The sequence below is a fragment of the Etheostoma spectabile genome, unplaced genomic scaffold (genome assembly GCF_008692095.1).
Source record: "Etheostoma spectabile isolate EspeVRDwgs_2016 unplaced genomic scaffold, UIUC_Espe_1.0 scaffold00018634, whole genome shotgun sequence".
Classification (NCBI taxonomy): domain Eukaryota; kingdom Metazoa; phylum Chordata; class Actinopteri; order Perciformes; family Percidae; genus Etheostoma; species Etheostoma spectabile.
Window position 1 is genome coordinate 1 of NW_022604367.1, and position 17,381 is coordinate 17,381.

At 43.6% G+C, this 17,381-nt stretch overlaps 1 non-coding gene across 1 annotated transcript; it reads right to left on the minus strand.

The window, feature by feature from the left end:
• Positions 1-16,100: 16,100 nt before the first annotated feature.
• LOC116681469 (U5 spliceosomal RNA) lies at positions 16,101-16,210 on the minus strand. The gene has a single exon (XR_004330024.1). It is a non-coding gene; the product is annotated as a U5 spliceosomal RNA (small nuclear RNA).
• Positions 16,211-17,381: the final 1,171 nt, after the last annotated feature.

Sequence of the window (17,381 nt, forward strand, 5' to 3'; positions counted from 1 at the left end):
CAGCACATGCCATGATCGTAGATTGCAGGCACATTTTAGTCTGGTAAATACAACAGGTATTTTTACACTGGGATGGAAGTGCTAATTTTGCAATCAGACAGCTGATCTTCCCAATACACCACCTGATACTATTCAGAACTCACAGGATTCCAACTCCTAAAAAACAAACCGCCCAACGTGTGGCTCGAACCCACGCCCTGAGAGTAAGAGTCTCAATGCTCTACCGACTGAGCTAGCCAGGCACATTCTTTAAGATTTGAGTTGCGGTTCCGAAATGTTACTCTCAAATTTCTGAAATAGTAACAGTTCCAGAATATTACTTGGCAGTCTCTAGATGATAAAGCATGCACATTCCAGAAAGTGAGGTTAAGTTTTCTAGAATGTCACTTGGCAAATTCTAGAATGTTAGGCTGAAGTTCTAGAATGTTAAGGTGCCATTCTGAATGTTAGCTCTAGTTCTAGAATGTTAAGCTGCAGTTCTAGAATGTTGGATGTAAGTTCTAGAATGTTAGGCTGCAGTTCTAGAAAGTTAAGCTTCATTCTAAAATGATAAGTTACAATTCAAGAACAATAGGTTGAAGTTTTAGAACTTTTATAATGTTAGGTTTAAATTCTCGAATGTCAGTATGCAGTTCTAGAATGTTAGGTTGAAGTTCAAGAATGTTAATTCTTACACTTCTAAAAGGTTACATTGTAGTTCTAGAATGGTAAAATGCCCGTTTTCTGCAATTCAAGAACAATAGGTTGAAGTTTTAAACATTTTATAAGTTGTGGTCCTAAAATGTTACTTACAGTTCTAAAAAGTTACATTTTAGTTCTAGAATGGTAAGCTGAAGTTTTTATAATGTAAAGTGGCAATTCTAGAATGTTAAACTGCAGTTCTGAATGTTAAGTTACAGTTATAGAACAATAGATGTAGTTTAGAATTTTAAGAGTTATGGTCCTAAATGTTACTTATAGTTCTACAATGATATTTTGTTGTTGTAGGATGTTAGGTTTCAGTCCTACAAAGTTAATATGCAGTTGTAGAATATTAGTTTAAGTTCAAGAATGTTAAGCTGCAGTTCTGGAACAATAGGTTGTAGTTTTAGAATTTTAAGAGTTATAGTACTAAAATGTTACTTACAGTTCTACAATGTTATTTTGTAGTTCTCGAATGTTAGGTTTAATTTCTAGAATGTTAAGCGGTCGATCTAGAATGTTAGGTTCTAGAAAGTTAACTTTCAGTTCTGGAATGTTAAGTCTCAGTTCTGGAACAACAACAGGCATTGTCACCAGACTTTAGTATGATCTGGAACAGGATGTCAGCACATGCCATGATCGTAGAATGCAGGCACATTTAGTCTGGTAAATAACAGGTATTTTTACACTGGGATGGAAGTGCTAATTTTGCAATCGACAGCTGATCTTCCCCAATACAGCCACCTGATACTATGCAGAACTCACGGATTCCCACTCTCTAAAACACAACCGCCCAACGTGGGGCTCGAACCCACGACCCTGAGATTAGAGTCTCATGCTCTACCGACTGAGCTAGCCAGCACGTCTTAAGATTTAGTTGCGGTTCTAAAATGTTACCTAAAATTTCTGAAATGTAACAGTTCCAGAATATTACTTGGCAGTTCTAGAATGTTAAGCTGCAGTTCCAGAATGTTAGGTTAAAGTTCTAGAATGTCACTTGGCAATTCTAGAATGTTAGGCTGAAGTTCTAGAATGTTAAGGTGCCATTCTTGAATGTTAGCTCTAAGTTCTAGAACGGTAAGCTGCAGTTTATAATGTAAAGTGGAAATTCTAGAATGTTAAACTGCAGTTCTGAAATGTTAAGTTGCAGTTATAGAACAATAGGATGTAGTTTTAGAATTTTAAGAGTTATGGTCCTAAAATGTTACTTATAGTTCTGCAATGATATTTGTTGTTGAGGATGTTAGGTTTCAGTCCTACAAAGTTAATATGCAGTTGTAGAATATTAGGTTAAGTTCAAGAATGTTAAGCTGCAGTTCTGGAACAATAGGTTGTAGTTTTAGAATTTTAAGAGTTTATAGTACTAAATGTTACTTACAGTTCTACAATGTTTTTTGTAGTTCTCGAATGTTAGGTTTAATTTCTAGAATGTTAAGCGGTCGATCTAGAATGTTAGGTTCTAGAAAGTTAACTTTCAGTTCTGGAATGTAAGTCTCAGTTCTGGACAAAACAGGCATTGTCACCAGACTTAGTATGATCTGAGGAACAGGATGTCAGCACATGCCATGATCGTAGAATGCAGGCACATTTTAGTCTGGTAAATAACAGGTATTTTTACACTGGGATGGAAGTGCTAATTTTGCAATCGACAGCTGATCTTCCCAATACAGCCACCTGATACTATGCAGAATTCACGGATTCCCACTCTCTAAAACACAACGCCCAACGTGGGGCTCGAACCCACGACCCTGAGATTAAGAGTCTCATGCTCTACCGACCGAGTAGCCAGGCACTTCTTAAGATTTAGTTGCGGTTCTAAAAGTTACTTAAAATTTCTGAAATGTAACAGTTCCATAATATTACTTGGCAGTTCTAGAATGTTAAGCTGCAGTTCCAGAAAGTTAGGTTAAAGTTCTAGAATGTCACTTGGCAATTCTAGAATGTTAGGCTGAAGTTCTAGAATGTTAAGGTGCCATTCTTGAATGTTAGCTCTAAGTTCTAGAATGTTAATCTGCAGTTCTAGAATGTCACTTGGCAATTCTAGAATGTTAGGCTGAAGTTCTAGAATGTTAAGCTGCAGCTCTAGAATGTTAAGGTGCCTTCTTGAATGTTAAGCTGCAGTTCTAGAATGTTAAGCTGCAGTTCTAGAATGTTAAGTTTAAGTCCTAGAATGTTAAGCTGCTTAACTAGAAAGTTAAGCTTCCATTCTAAAATGATGAGTTACAATTCAGAACAATAGGTTGAAGTTTTAGAACTTTTATAATGTTAGGTTAAGTTCTCGAATGTCAGTATGCAGTTCTTGAATGTTAGGTTGAAGTTTCAAGAATGTTAATTCATTACACTTCTAAAGGTTATTGTAGTTCTAGAATGGTAAAATGCCGTTTTAGAACGTTAAGCTACCATTCTAGAATGTTAAGTTGCAATTCAAGAACAATAGGTTGAAGTTTTAAACATTTTATAAGTTGTGGTTCTAAAACGTTACTTACAGTTCTAAAAAGTTACATTTTAGTTCTAGAATGGTAAGATGTCATTTTACAAAGTCAAGCTGCCTTTCTAGAACGTTAAGTTGCAATTCAAGAACAATAGTTTGACATTTTACAAATTTTATAAGTTGTGGTCCTAAAATGTTACTTACAAATCTAAAAGGTTACAATGTAGTTTTACAGTGGTAAGCTGCAGTTTTATAATGTAAAGTGGCAATTCTAGAATGTTAAACTGCAGTTCTGGAATGTTAAGTTGCAGTTATAGAACAATAGGATGTAGTTTTAGAATTTTAAGAGTTATGGTCCTAAAATGTTACTTATAGTTCTGCAATGATATTTTGTTGTTGTAGAATGTTAGGTTTCAGTCCTACAAGTTAATATGCAGTTGTAGAATATTAGGTTTAAGTTCAAGAATGTTAAGCTGCAGTTCTAGAACAATAGGTTGTAGTTTTAGAATTTTAAGAGTTGTAGTACTAAAATGTTACTTACAGTTCTACAATGTTATTTTGTAGTTCTCGAATGTTAGGTTTAATTTCTAGAATGTTAAGCGGTCGATCTAGAATGTTAGGTTCTAGAAAGTTAACTTTCAGTTCTGGAATGTTAGTCTCAGTTCTGGAACAACAACAGGCATTGTCACCAGACTTTCGTATGATCTGAGGAACAGGATGTCAGCACATGCCAAGACTTCTTAAGATTGGAGTTGCGGTTCTAAAATGTTACTTAAAATTCTGAAATGTAACAGTTCCAGAATATTACTTGGCAGTTCTAGAATGTTAAGCTGCAGTTCCAGAAAGTTAGGTTAAAGTTCTAGAATGTCACTTGGTAATTCTAGAATGTTAGGCTTATGTTCTAGAATTTTAAGCTGCAGCTCTAGAATGTTAAGATGCCATTCTTGAATGTTAAGCTGCAGTTCTAGAATGTTAAGCTGCAGTTCTAGAATGTTAAGTTTAAGTCCTAGAATGTTAAGCTGCAGTTCTAGAAAGTTAAGCTTCCTCATTCTAAAATGATAAGTTACAATTCAAGAACAATAGGTTGAAGTTTTAGAACTTTTATAATGTTAGGTTAAGTTCTCGATGTCAGTATGCAGTTCTAGAATGTTAGGTTTAAGTTCAAGAATGTTAATTCATTACACTTCTAAAAGGTTACATTGTAGTTCTAGAATGGTAAAATGCCATTTTAGAACGTTAAGCTTTCATTCTAGAATGTTAAGTTGCAGTTCAAAAACAACAGGTTGAAGTTTTAAACATTTTATAAGTTGCAGTCCTAAAATGTTTTCTATAGTTGTAAAAGTTTACATTGCAGTTCTAGATTGGTAAGCAGCAGTTCTAGAATGTTAGGTTTATGTTCTAGAATGTTAAGCTGCAGTTCTAGAAAGTTAAGTTAAAGTTCTAGAAAGTCTATTGGCAATTCTAGAATGTTAGGTTGAGGTTTCAGAATGATAAGCTGCCATTCTTGAATGTTAGGTTTAAGTTCTAGAATGTTAAGTTGCAATTCAAGAACAATAGGTTGAAGTTTTAGAATTTTTATAAGTTGTGGTCCTAAAATGTTGCTTACAGTTCTAAAGGTTACATTGTAGTTCTAGAATGGTAAGTTGCAGTTCTAGAATGTTAAGCTGCCATTCTAGAATGTTAAATTGCAATTCAAGAACAATAGGTTGAAGTTTTAAACATTTTATAAGTTGTGGTCCTAAAATGTTACTTACAGTTCTAAAAAGTTACATTTTAGTTCTAGAATGGTACGCTGAAGTTTTATAATGTAAAGTGGAAATTCTAGAATGTTAAACTGCAGTTCTGAAATGTTAAGTTACAGTTATAGAACAATAGGATGTAGTTTTAGAATTTTAAGAGTTATGGTCCCTCTACCGACTGAGCTAGCCAGGCACTTCTTAAGATTTAGTTGCGGTTCTAAAATGTTACTTAAAATTTCTGAAATGTAACAGTTCCAGAATATTACTTGGCAGTTCTAGAATGTTAGCTGCAGTTCCAGAAAGTTAGGTTAAAGTTCTAGAATGTCACTTGGCAATTCTAGAATGTTAGGCTGAAGTTCTAGAATGTTAAGGTGCCATTCTTGAATGTTAGCTCTAAGTTCTAGACGGTAAGCTGCAGTTTTATAATTAAAGTGGCAATTCTAGAATGTTAAACTGCAGTTCTGAAATGTTAAGTTGCAGTTATAGAACAATAGGATGTAGTTTAGAATTTTAAGAGTATGGTCTGTGGGAAAATAATACAATGACTGAGGTGGTGATGAACAGGGCACTCAGGAACGGCCACGTAAAAGCTGGCTTAAAGTATATACTGAATTAACCAAAGACTAAATAAGAGTGTGTGTATGTGTGACATATTATACATTATGCTTTGCAGCTGGGGTACAGCTAGGAGGGAGAGAACAGGAGGGCTATCTTAGTCAGATAAGCTACAGTGAGCACGAGAAGAGGAGATGGTGAGGCCAAGGACACTGAAGTTCGAGGACGGTCTGATAACTCAGAGAACAGGACGTACAAACTAAGAAGGGAGTGAACATAGCTGTCTTGTGAAGTAAATGATAACTGAAAATAATAGACAGGCAAGAAGGAAGAGGCAGAGCAGGGATTGTACCCCAGCAACAGTATAGCTGACCAATCAGGCCCCACAAGGGGAACCAATATAACCCTGAGCACGCTATTGTTTAAGTGCCATTTTGGGACCTCTGTACTAGACAAGTTTCCATCTGGTCCGTGCACGTTTAACTGCCCGGAAACGCATTTCATCTGTTGACCACAAGAATAAACGCTGTGTTAATTCATCATGGAGTCAGTTGTCAGTTTATAGAAGGATTTCTCCAACAAATTTGGTGACCCCGACGTGATAACGTAATTGGACAGGAGAATCCAACTGGACCTTGGCATTGTGTCCACGGTCCGGTTCAGCTCAGCCACCGGACTGACATCCCGCAGCCCGTGAAGGGACTGAGCGGCGATACTGCGATTCGTTGGTGTGATCACTGAGAGCTCTCAACAAAAAAGGTAAGCAGAAGCCTGTTTAAAATCAAAATTCTGTTATTGGCTGAAAACTAAATTGATGTGATCACATTTCAACTGTCGTAAGTGTTGTTTTAAGCGAAAAGTATTGATTGAATGTGCTGTAATTAAAGGGATATAAACAGATGAAATGTTGGGGCATGTGATGTGATTAAACAGAGAAAAACAACTAGAGAGTTGTGAGAGAATTGTTGAATAATACGGGTGGCGGTAGGAGAGGAAAAGGGACAAATAGTCAGAGGAAAATACGTCCAGATGGTTGACGAGGTAGGAGACTGCTAAGGACAGATAGTTCAGATGAGTGATTGTGAATTGCCACCCTTGGTTCTGTGTGAACAACCTGAAAAAGAATTGCAGTTAACAGATTGTCATTGTAATATTACGAGTCCACCGCGAGTGTATTTGTGCAAAGGAGTGAGAGGTCACTTTTTAAGTTGTAAAGATTATAGAGATGTACATAAAAAGGCTCTAGATGGAGTCTTAATGAAAAAGTTGTTTGTTGTTGCATGTGTGATTTTTGTTGTGGTTTGGCTTGTTGGATTTTTTCTCACTGCTTATTTGTTGTAAAATGACGACCCCTTATGGTAAAGTGTTAGTAGGGGCAGTGAAAAAGTATGGCAATAAAGGAGAGGAGAAAGTAGCAAAAGAGATTGTGAAAGAATGGGAGAGAGGAGGATGGATTGAGGGAGAAGGGGCGCCGTCCCCGGAGAAAGTGAATGAAATAGTGAAGTATGAAAAAAGTAAGTTGGAGTATGCGGAAAGGCAGGCAGAGGAGGAAAAGAAAAGAAAATGGTTTAAATTGACTAAACCAAAGCAGAAGGAGTATGAAGCGCAGAAAGAGAAATATGGGGTGGGGTTGAAAATGACAAATGCAATACAGAAACAATTGGGATTGACAAAACAAGATGACAAAAGTTCACCAAAAACTGAGACAGAAGCTGAACAGAATAAAACCGCTAGCGCAGAGAAAACCCCGCTGCCCGCTGAGGCGCCCCCGCCAACAAACCCTTTTTATCCAGACATAAGAAACCTAAGAATTTCCGCTCCACCGCCGCCGTATACAGGTCCAACGGCATCAAAACCCACAGTCCAAGCCCCAGTGGTAACTGCCCATTTACAGCCAAATGCATTACAAATAGACGTACCACAGGACCCATTGATACCGGCATTAGAGGGCCGCGTACAGGATTTAGAATGTTATCTAAATTTAATGGTACAGTCAGCGTCAGGGGGAGCAGCAGCGGCTCCACCACAACCAGCGGCCACAGTCCCAGCCGGCCCAAGCAAAGCTAGTACCCCATATTCAGCGTCTTTTTGCCAACAAAATCCAGAGCATTTTCACATGTCAGTAAAAGGACCCAGTCCACCTCACCATAGTACCCCACAAGACTCAGGAAGTAAGGAAGATAGCGAACAGTCAGACAGCAGCAGGGAAAGTGAGCAAACAGACAGAAGCTCTAGCTCTAGGGAAAGGACTAAAAAACGACATAAACGCAGGCCCAGATCTAGATCACAAAGTCCTCAAGACGTTTTTGTAGCAGGCACATTTAAAGGTAAATTTACCAACGAGGACCCTGACGAAGTTATGCTGCGAAGATCAACTAGAATAAGGGAAAGACTTAACAAAGAGTTCAGAGAGATAAAAGAGCAGCAAGAGCAGCTGCGTCGAACAGTGAATGAGCTCAGTGAGGAAGAGCAGACGCGCCACACACCAGAGGCGGGGCTACAATGCCCACTCCGCCCAGTAGGAGGAGGAGGAGGACTGTTGATGTACACCCCTTACAGTTTTGGTGACTTAGATGCTCTGTGTGCAAAACTCCCCTCCCTGACAGGAGGGGCTGAGCATTTCCTCACAGCTTTCAATAGTCTTACAGCAGGAGTGCAGCTGTGTTTGGGAGATCTCAGAGCAGTATTGGGTAGAGTAATGGGAGCAGATGAAGCTAGTGCTGCCCTCACCAGAGGGGGAGCTGGACCCACTGTTCCCGCATCAGTGCCTGCATCAGCAGTAACCCCTGGCATTTGGGCTGAGCTGCACCGCATGTATCCCACAGTTGGGGATCATGCAGCATGGCATGATTTAAAAAGACTAAGTGATGAAAATTTTGATGCCTATGCAGATAGAGCAAAAAAGATTTGGCAGCGTGCTATGAGGGAACCGTGGGACCAGTCCGCCGCCACAGTGGCGCTGTTCCGCCATGGGGTACTAGGGGGATTACCCACAGCAGTTCAGACACAGTTAGGAGGAGTAGTAGGCCTGCAAACAATGACCGATGCAACATGGGGCGAGAATGTGCGTCATTTCCTGTCAAAACACCAAAAAGGAGCAGAGCAACAAGAAGATGAATTAAAAAGACTACAAACTCAATTGTTAAAGAAACAACTGGAAGAATTAAACAAGCCCAAGCCCAGCAAAGCTAAACAAATGACAGTCTCACAGAACCCCCAACAGTCAGAAGCCCCAGTGTTGGAAGCAGTCACTCAACTCTTACAGAGAGCACAAGCTTCCTGGCCACCACCCCCACAACCACCATGGCCAGCGAACACGAGCCAGCAAAATTGGCCCACAAGAGGAAGAGGGCGAGGTTTTCAGAGAGGAGGAGGAATGACTAGGTCCAGGCCTGGAGGAAGGACCTCTCAGCCCTACTTCCTTTGCTACAACTGTGGTCAGCAAGGCCACTATGCAAGAGAATGCCAAGAGCCCCCAGCACAGCCCCCTAGAGGGCCAGGGAGAAATCCCTCACCCCAACCATACCCCGGTGAGCCATGGCCACTGTCCCCCGCTAATCAGGCCCTACAACAGCAATGGTATGACCAACAGGGTCCACAATGAAGGTGTCCTCCCACTGATTTTCATTTTGGTCTGACCACAGAACCCCTCATTACCCTCACTATTCAAGGTAAACCACATGTAATGCTGGCAGACACAGGAGCAACGTTCTCCTGTCTAAATTCCACCTACTTCCCTCCTTCAGCTCAAACTCAGTCAGTTATGGGAGTCAGTGGGACCCCTATCTTACAGCACTTCACACAGCCATTGTTAACCGAATTTAACTCACAAACACACACACATTCTTTTTTGCTTTCCCCTGCATGCCCAGTAAATTTATTAGGAAGAGATCTTATGTGTAAATTGAATCTGTGCATATGGATGAATGTGGATGGCATTCATGTCACTCCTGTTCCTCCAGTATCCACTCCTGATTCCCCAGTCACCATTCTCTCCCTCACACCAACCCCAGTGTCAGAACTACACCAATATGTATATTGGTTACGCCTGCTTCCCACAGGCCCTGACACACCCTCCATTCAACATGCATTCAACATCCTGAAACCAGCCATATACAGACTGCACCCCTACATGTCCCCACTCCCACAAGTACACTGTACTCTACATGTAGCTGACGACCTGGACACCCCATATCAAGATGACTGGGAGACAAACATGCAAGGACAGCACCCACTTCTCTTATGCAGAGGCATATATTGTGGTAAAGAAGGGGTGGCTGCTTCTGTGGTCTTAACGCACTCCTCTGAAGACTGGTACACACTCTGGGACTCTTCTTCCCCGCATGTCACACTCGCAGTAGGATTTGGCCAGCAGGCCAGATCCCTGGGCCCTATGATAAAACGTGCACTAACATTTAAATGGCTCCCCACCTCCACACCTGGCCTTCTAAAAGCTGACACTGACGCTGAAGACATGTGGTGCTTTAAAGGGCCTCACACAACAGAGAAAACATTGCCTGAAGTTCTCCCACTCCCCAGAGAACATGGACTCCCCTGCACTGACCATCCCAGCGCAGCTACCGCCCTACTAACTCTTCCCCAGCATCTGTTCACCACCGGCCCATATGACACTGGACTCTTAGAAACACATCCTGTGACTGTTACAATCAGACCGCAGCACCACACAGTCATTCACAGACCACAGTATAGACTCACCCCTGACCAGGTCCAAGGCATAGCTCCAACCATTCAGGGACTCTTAGAAGCTGGTGTCATATATCCCACTCGTTCTCCCTGGAACACTCCCATTTTACCTGTCCCCAAAGCTGGAGGAAAAGGATGGCGCATGGTGCAGGACTTCAGACCCATTAATGACATTACTGTCCCAGCTGTGCATCCTGTCCCAGACCCACATGTCTCTTTGACATCACTTAACCCCTCCTTCACCCACTTCACAGTGGTTGACCTGGCCAATGCTTTCTTCTCTGTGCCCCTACACCAAGACTCACAGGAGTACTTTGCATTCACTTTCAATGGTCAACAATACACGTATTCCAGGTTGCCACAGGGATACAGAGACTCACCTGGACTGTTCAACAGGATCCTCAAATCTCATCTTCTGCAGCTGCAACTCCCCACAACTGTGGTCCTCATACAGTATGTGGACGACCTTCTGCTGGCTGCTACAGATCCCCTCACCTGTGTGGAACAGACAATGGCACTGCTGACATTCCTAGCCTCAAAAGGCTACAAGGTCAAAAGGGACAAAGTACAAGTTGCTAGGAGACAAGTCCTCTTTCTGGGCAGACAAATTTCATCAGCAGGCCTTGGGGTGTCTCCCAGCCATAGACAGGCTATTCTGCATCACCCGCTTCCCCTCACAGTTGCAGACATGCTGTCTTTTCTGGGCCTCACAGGATACAGCCGCTCACATATCCCTGACTATACCAACAGAACTACATCGCTCAGGGAACTGGTGGCTGCTGCTGGTCATCGCTGTCTCACCGCCCCCCTCCTATGGACAACAGAGGCCGAGGCCGCCTTCTCTGACCTCAAAAGTGCCCTAGCAAGGGCAGAGACACTCACCTCCCCAGACTACTCACTCCCATTTCATATGGATGTTTCTGAAAACAATGGCTTTCTCAATGCCATTTTATTTCAGAAAAAAGGGGGAGACAGACATGTACTGATGTACCACTCATCAAGGCTGGATACAGTGGAAAAAGGACAGACAACCTGTGCCCGCTATGTAGCGGCGCTGGCAAAATCCATTGACAAAACAGCACATATTGTAATGTGCCATCCAATAACAATCCACACCACACATGGTGTCACAGCTTTTTTGGCCAGCAAGGAATTTGCATACAGTGCCACAAGGAGAACAAAACTGCAGACTGCCTGTACCCAACCGCACATCACCTACTCATCAGAAGGAATAAACATGGCCAACAGTATGAGTAGACAGGGAGTGCCACATGTTTGCGAGGAAGAAGCAGCCCAAGAAAGCAGAATAAGGTCAGATCTGGAAAACGTACCAGACATGTCGGCTGACATGTGGCTCTACACAGACGGATGTTGCTACAAAACAAAGGATGGGACTAACAAAGCATCATATGCAGTAGTCCAACAACACCCAGATGGAACACATCAGACATTGGAAGCAGGAATAATAAACCAACCAGCGTCAGCACAGAAAGCAGAAATAAAAGCTCTGATCGCAGCCCTTCTGCTAGCCAAAGGAAGAACAGTGAACATTTTTACAGACTCTGCTTATGCTCATGGAACAGCACACTTGGACGCGATCATGTGGAAAAGGCGAGGATACGTCACCTCTGCAGGAATGCCCATAAAACATCAGAAGGAGATAATGGAGCTAGTGGAGGCTATTGCCGCTCCACTAAAGGTGTCCATAATGAAATGCAAAGGACATGACGCAGGGCAAGGAAGAGTAAGTGCAGGAAACGAGGCAGCAGATTCTGCAGCCAAAAGAGCGGGAGGATACTCCCCAAAACAGATGGTACTATCGAAAGAGATAGAATCACAACCAATGGCACTGGAGCCTAAAGACATTCTAGAAATGCAGAAAAAGGCAGGAGCCTATGAATGGAATCAGTGGCAGCGGAGCGGCGCCACAAAAGACAAAGATGGGATATGGAGGTCTCATCAAGGAAAGATAGCAGCATCAGCCGAGATGTGCAGAATGTTGCTACCTGAGGCACACAGACCAACACATGAAGGAAGAAAACAGACTCTCCTGAATCTGTCTGAGCTGTGGTGGCACCCCAATTTGAGGGACATGGTGACACATTTTTGTCAGGAATGCAGGGTGTGTGGAGAGCATAATGTTCAGAAACCATACACCACACTAAAAGGAGCGTACCCAGTCCCCACAGCTTGTTTTCAAGATATCAGTATAGATTATACTGATATGGGCGCAGAAAATGTGGTAGGGGGAAAAAGGTATCTTCTGGTGATGGTAGACAGGTTCTCTAGGTGGGTAGAAGCCATTCCCACCAGAAAAGAGGACGCAAAAACAGTGGTGAAATGGCTCAAAACTGAACTCATCCCGAGGTATGGGGTCCCCAGGCAAATAAGGTCAGATAATGGCACACATTTTAACAACAAACTACTAAGAGAAGTAGAACAGGCCCTGGGAATCACTCATGCCTTCGGATCAGTTTATCATCCACAGTCACAGGGAATGGTGGAAAGAGCAAACCAGACATTGAAGGCTAAGATAGCCAAGGCATGTGCAGGAAGCAAGTTAACATGGGTAGAAGCGCTCCCATTGGCCCTCATGGCTATGAGGTCCTCAGAAGGACGAGAAACACATTTGACCCCACATGAAATAATGACAGGGAGAAAAATGCCAGGACCTCCACTAGATGGAGGCCACATGCCAATGTTAGATGTTCAGCAAATAGAAATGACAGACTATATGAAAAAGCTAACATCTCTGGTTTCAGCCCTTTCTACGCAGGTCCAGTTGGCGAACAGGAAACCGCAGGAGGAAGCAACACTACCTGTCAAGGTAGGCGACTGGGTCAGGGTCAAAGTTCACAAGAGGAAGTGGACTGACCCCAGGTGGTCCGGGCCGTACGAAGTGAGGGAGGTTACTTCACACTCGGTCCAGGTTAAAGGTAAAAAAGGAGCACCTTGGCACCACCTGACACATTGTGCCCCAGCCGCACCTCCTAGCCGCCCATTGGCAGAAATTAGAAAAGCAATCCAAAATGTATAGATGGAAGAGATGTTTGGCGGGGAACAGCCCCCGCATAGTACATCCATAACTTGGAAGGCAATGGGGTTTGGGAAAAAGACAACAGTTGTCCTAGCAGTAGTAGTAGTAGTGGGAGTTGCAGCATTAATTCTGGGGTTGGAACATGCGTATGGGGACCGAGACCACAAAGAACAATCACCCGGTAGTGTCCAACCACCTCTCAGTAACAAAGGAAATGAAACTAGACGAGAGAAAAGAAGAGCAGTTTGGGCAGTAGTGAAGCAACACACTAAGGGCCCATCCCCAAGGTGCGGTGCCAGATTGACTCTCCCCTATGTGAGAGACTCAACCACGTCATTTACCTTTGATTTGTGTCAGGCTATAGACTGCGGGGGGTATAATAGTTTCTACAAAAACACAGATGTGTACATCTGTGACGACTATCAAAAGGTAGAGGACTGTGAAAGGAGCGCTTCCGGACAGGTGAAAGGTAGTCTCTGTAACAGCTGGTATGACGCGGGTTGGACAACAGGAGGGTGGAAACCATGGGCGAGGTTGACAGACAAAAGAGATTGGTGGGTACAACAAGATGAATGGGAGATATTATCTATACAGCGGGACTATAGTTCAGACCCCACGAAAAATCCCATAACCCTGTCAGTAAATAGAGCAATTGGGAGCAGGAACGGTCAGGATGTGTGGATGTTAGCCATAGGTGTATGGATAGCAGGAAGTGACCAGATAACCCCCCTGCAGATAAATATTTTGGATCCCCTCACGCACACACAGAATGACACTGACATGGCAGAGACTACAGTAAAACCCCCCTGAAGGAGGAAGACGTAATAGTGCAGGACTTCTCTAAAATGAGGGTGGAAGATGTGTTAGAGTTATCAGCAGGTGCAGGCCAGGACAATTATGGATCAGGTGGCTAATACAGAATGCCAAAGAACAACACATGGAAGGGTGCGTGGCCTGTGCCACAGCTAGACCAGTCATGTTCACTAACCCGGCCCCGTTGTTTCCTAATGAGGACCCAGCAGGATATGCATGCATGTTGAACTTCACACACTCTAAGACAGCTTCCCGCAATTGTACTACCCTAGCATCCCTCTTTCCCCCAGGCTTTGAAAAACCAGGGTATTTTACCGCCATAAAGGGGGAGGGTGCAAGATATCACTGTTTCAATCTCACCGGATCAAGCAAGCCCACAATCAAACTAGGTGATATACCCCCAGACTGGTGTAATACAACTGTACAAAACAAAACAGCCCTAGGCCCAGTGGCTAGAATAGGACTATTCTACTATTGTGGTGGTCTTAGGTTGTACTCCCAGATAAAGTTCCCAAATCAAACGTCAGGAGTTTGTGCTATGGTTAGATTAGCTATGCCCATATCTTTGGTGGGGAGTAGAGTCCACTATACCCACCATAAGGCTGTGCAACTGACCGTAAAGAGAAGGCGCAGGGCCCGTAGTATGCAAGGCCCGGCTTTTGATCCATGGGCGGGAACCCCAACCTATATAGACAGCATAGGAGTTCCTAGGGGTGTCCCGAATGAATACAAATTGGCAGATCAAATAGCCGCAGGATTTGAGAATATACCACTGCTTTCAGCCATCTTCCCCGTCACTCCCAGCAAAAATGTAGATAGGATAAATTTTGTGCATTATAATGTTTTACGCTTGAGCAATGCAACTAGGGATGCCATCGAAGGCCTGGCCGAGCAGATGGCCCCAACGTCCCTCATGGCGCTCCAGAATAGGATGGCGCTGGACATGCTGTTGGCTGAAAAAGGAGGAGTCTGTTCCATGTTCGGAGAGATGTGCTGTACGGTCATCCCTAACAACACTGCCCCGGATGGGAAGGTCACCAGGGCTTTGAACCAACTTCGAGCCCTTTCCCAGGAGATGCATGACGCCTCAGGTGTATCAAATCCATTGGAGGGGTGGATGACAACCTTTTTGGCAAATGGAAGAATCTTATCACTGCTTGTTTGACATCTATTGCTGTTTTTCTCGCTATTCTAGTTACCTGTGGGTGTTGCTGTGTGCCCTGCCTGCGGACCATGATATCCCGGCTCATCACCACTGCCTTGTCCAAAGAAAAAGCGCCGCCTCCCTATTCCGCTGGGATGCTGCCATTACTCACCATGCCTGAGGACGGGGAGGACGTTGAGGCACTGCAGTTAGTGTAAAAAGTGTTCGCACTAGTAGGTGCGAAAAGGGGAATTTGTGGGAAAATAATACAATGACTGAGGTGGTGATGAACAGGGCACTCAGGAACGGCCACGTAAAAGCTGGCTTAAAGTATATGCTGAATTAACCAAAGACTAAATAAGAGTGTGTGTGTGTGTGACATATTATACATTATGCTTTGCAGCTGGGGTACAGCTAGGAGGGAGAGAACAGAAGGGCTATCTTAGTCAGATAAGCTACAGTGAGCACGAGAAGAGGAGATGGTGAGGCCAAGGACACTGAAGTTCGAGGACGGTCTGATAACTCAGAGAACAGGACGTACAAACTAAGAAGGGAGTGAACATAGCTGTCTTGTGAAGTAAATGATAACTGAAAATAATAGACAGGCAAGAAGGAAGAGGCAGAGCAGGGATTGTACCCAGCAACAGTATAGCTGACCAATCAGGCCCCACAAGGGGAACCAATATAACCCTGAGCACGCTATTGTTTAAGTGCCTTTTTGGGAACCTCTGTACTAGACAAGTTTCCATCAGGTCCGTGCACGTTTAACTGCCCGGAAACGCATTCATCTGTTGACCACAAGAATAAACGCTGTGTTAATTCATCATGGAGTCAGTTGTCAGTTTATAGAAGGATTTCTCCAACAACGGCAATTGTGTGTTTTCCCAATGGTCAAGCTCCTGCCAACGTGCAATATTCCCATGCTGTCACATTTTGGCTACGTTTAAGAATCTGAGTTCCTTTTGGAGAGCATATTTGTTTTTCACAAGTACAAAAGGCTTAGCCACACAGCAAAGCCCCCAAAATAATTTCACTCATAGGCGTCTCTCCACGGAAGTCTTTAGTAAAAGGCGAAAGACTTGTGCGTTATGAAGAGACCAGAGTAAGTACAGCCCCACTCTCGAGAGCAGCCGAAAACGCCGTCTTCCCAGTCCCAACTGTTGGGGAAATCCTTCTATAACTGACAACTGACTCCATGATGAATTAACACAGCGTTTATTCTTTGTGGTCAACGATAAATGCGTTTCGAGCAGTTACACGTGCACGGACCTGATGGAGACTTGTCTAGTACAGAGGTCCCCCAAAAGGCACTTAGACAATGTTGTGCTCAGGGTTATATTGGTTCCCTTGTGGGTCCTGATTGGTCAGCTATACTGTTGCTGGTTACCCTCTCTCTCGGCCTCTTCCCTCTTTCTTCTTATTATTTTCAGTTATCAGTTACCTCACCAGACAGCTATGTTCACTCCATAGTCCTGTTCTCTGAGTTATCAGACCGTCCTCGAACTTCAGTTCCCCTTGGCCTCACCATCTCCTCTTCTGTGCTCACTGTAGCTTATCTGACTAAGATAGCCCTGTCTGTTCTCTCCCTCCTTAGCTGTAACCCAGCTGCAAAGCATAGTATAATATGTCACACATACACACACTCTTATTTAGTCTTTGGTTAATTTCATATCTACTGTAAGCCAGCTGTTACGTGGCCGTCCTGAGTGCCCTGTTCATCACCACCTCAGTCATTGTATTATTTTCCCCCAAATTCCCCCTTTTCGCACCTACTAGGTGCGAACACCTTTTACACCAACTGCAGTGCCTCAACGTCCTCCCCGTCCTCTGGCATGGTGAGTAATGCAAGCATCCCAGCGAATAGGGAGGCGGCGCTTTTTCTTGGACAAGGCAAGTGGTGATGAGCCGGGATGTCATGGTCCGCAGGCAGGGCACCCAGACCACCACAGGTAATAGAATAGCGAGAAAAACAGCAATAGATGTCAAACAAGCAGTGATAGATTGTCCATTGCCAAAAAAGGTTGTCACACCCCTCCAATGGATTTGATACACCTGGAGGCGTCATGCATTTCCCGGGAAAGGGCTCGAAAGTTGGTTCAAAGCCCTGGTGACCTTCCCATCCGGGGCAGTGTTGTTAGGATGACCGTACAGCCATCTCTCGAACATGGAAACAGACTCCTCCTTTTCAGCCAACAGCATGTCCAGCGCCATCCTATTTGGAGCGCCATGAGGACTGTTGGGCCGTCTGCCGGCCAGGCCTTCGATGGCATCCCTAGT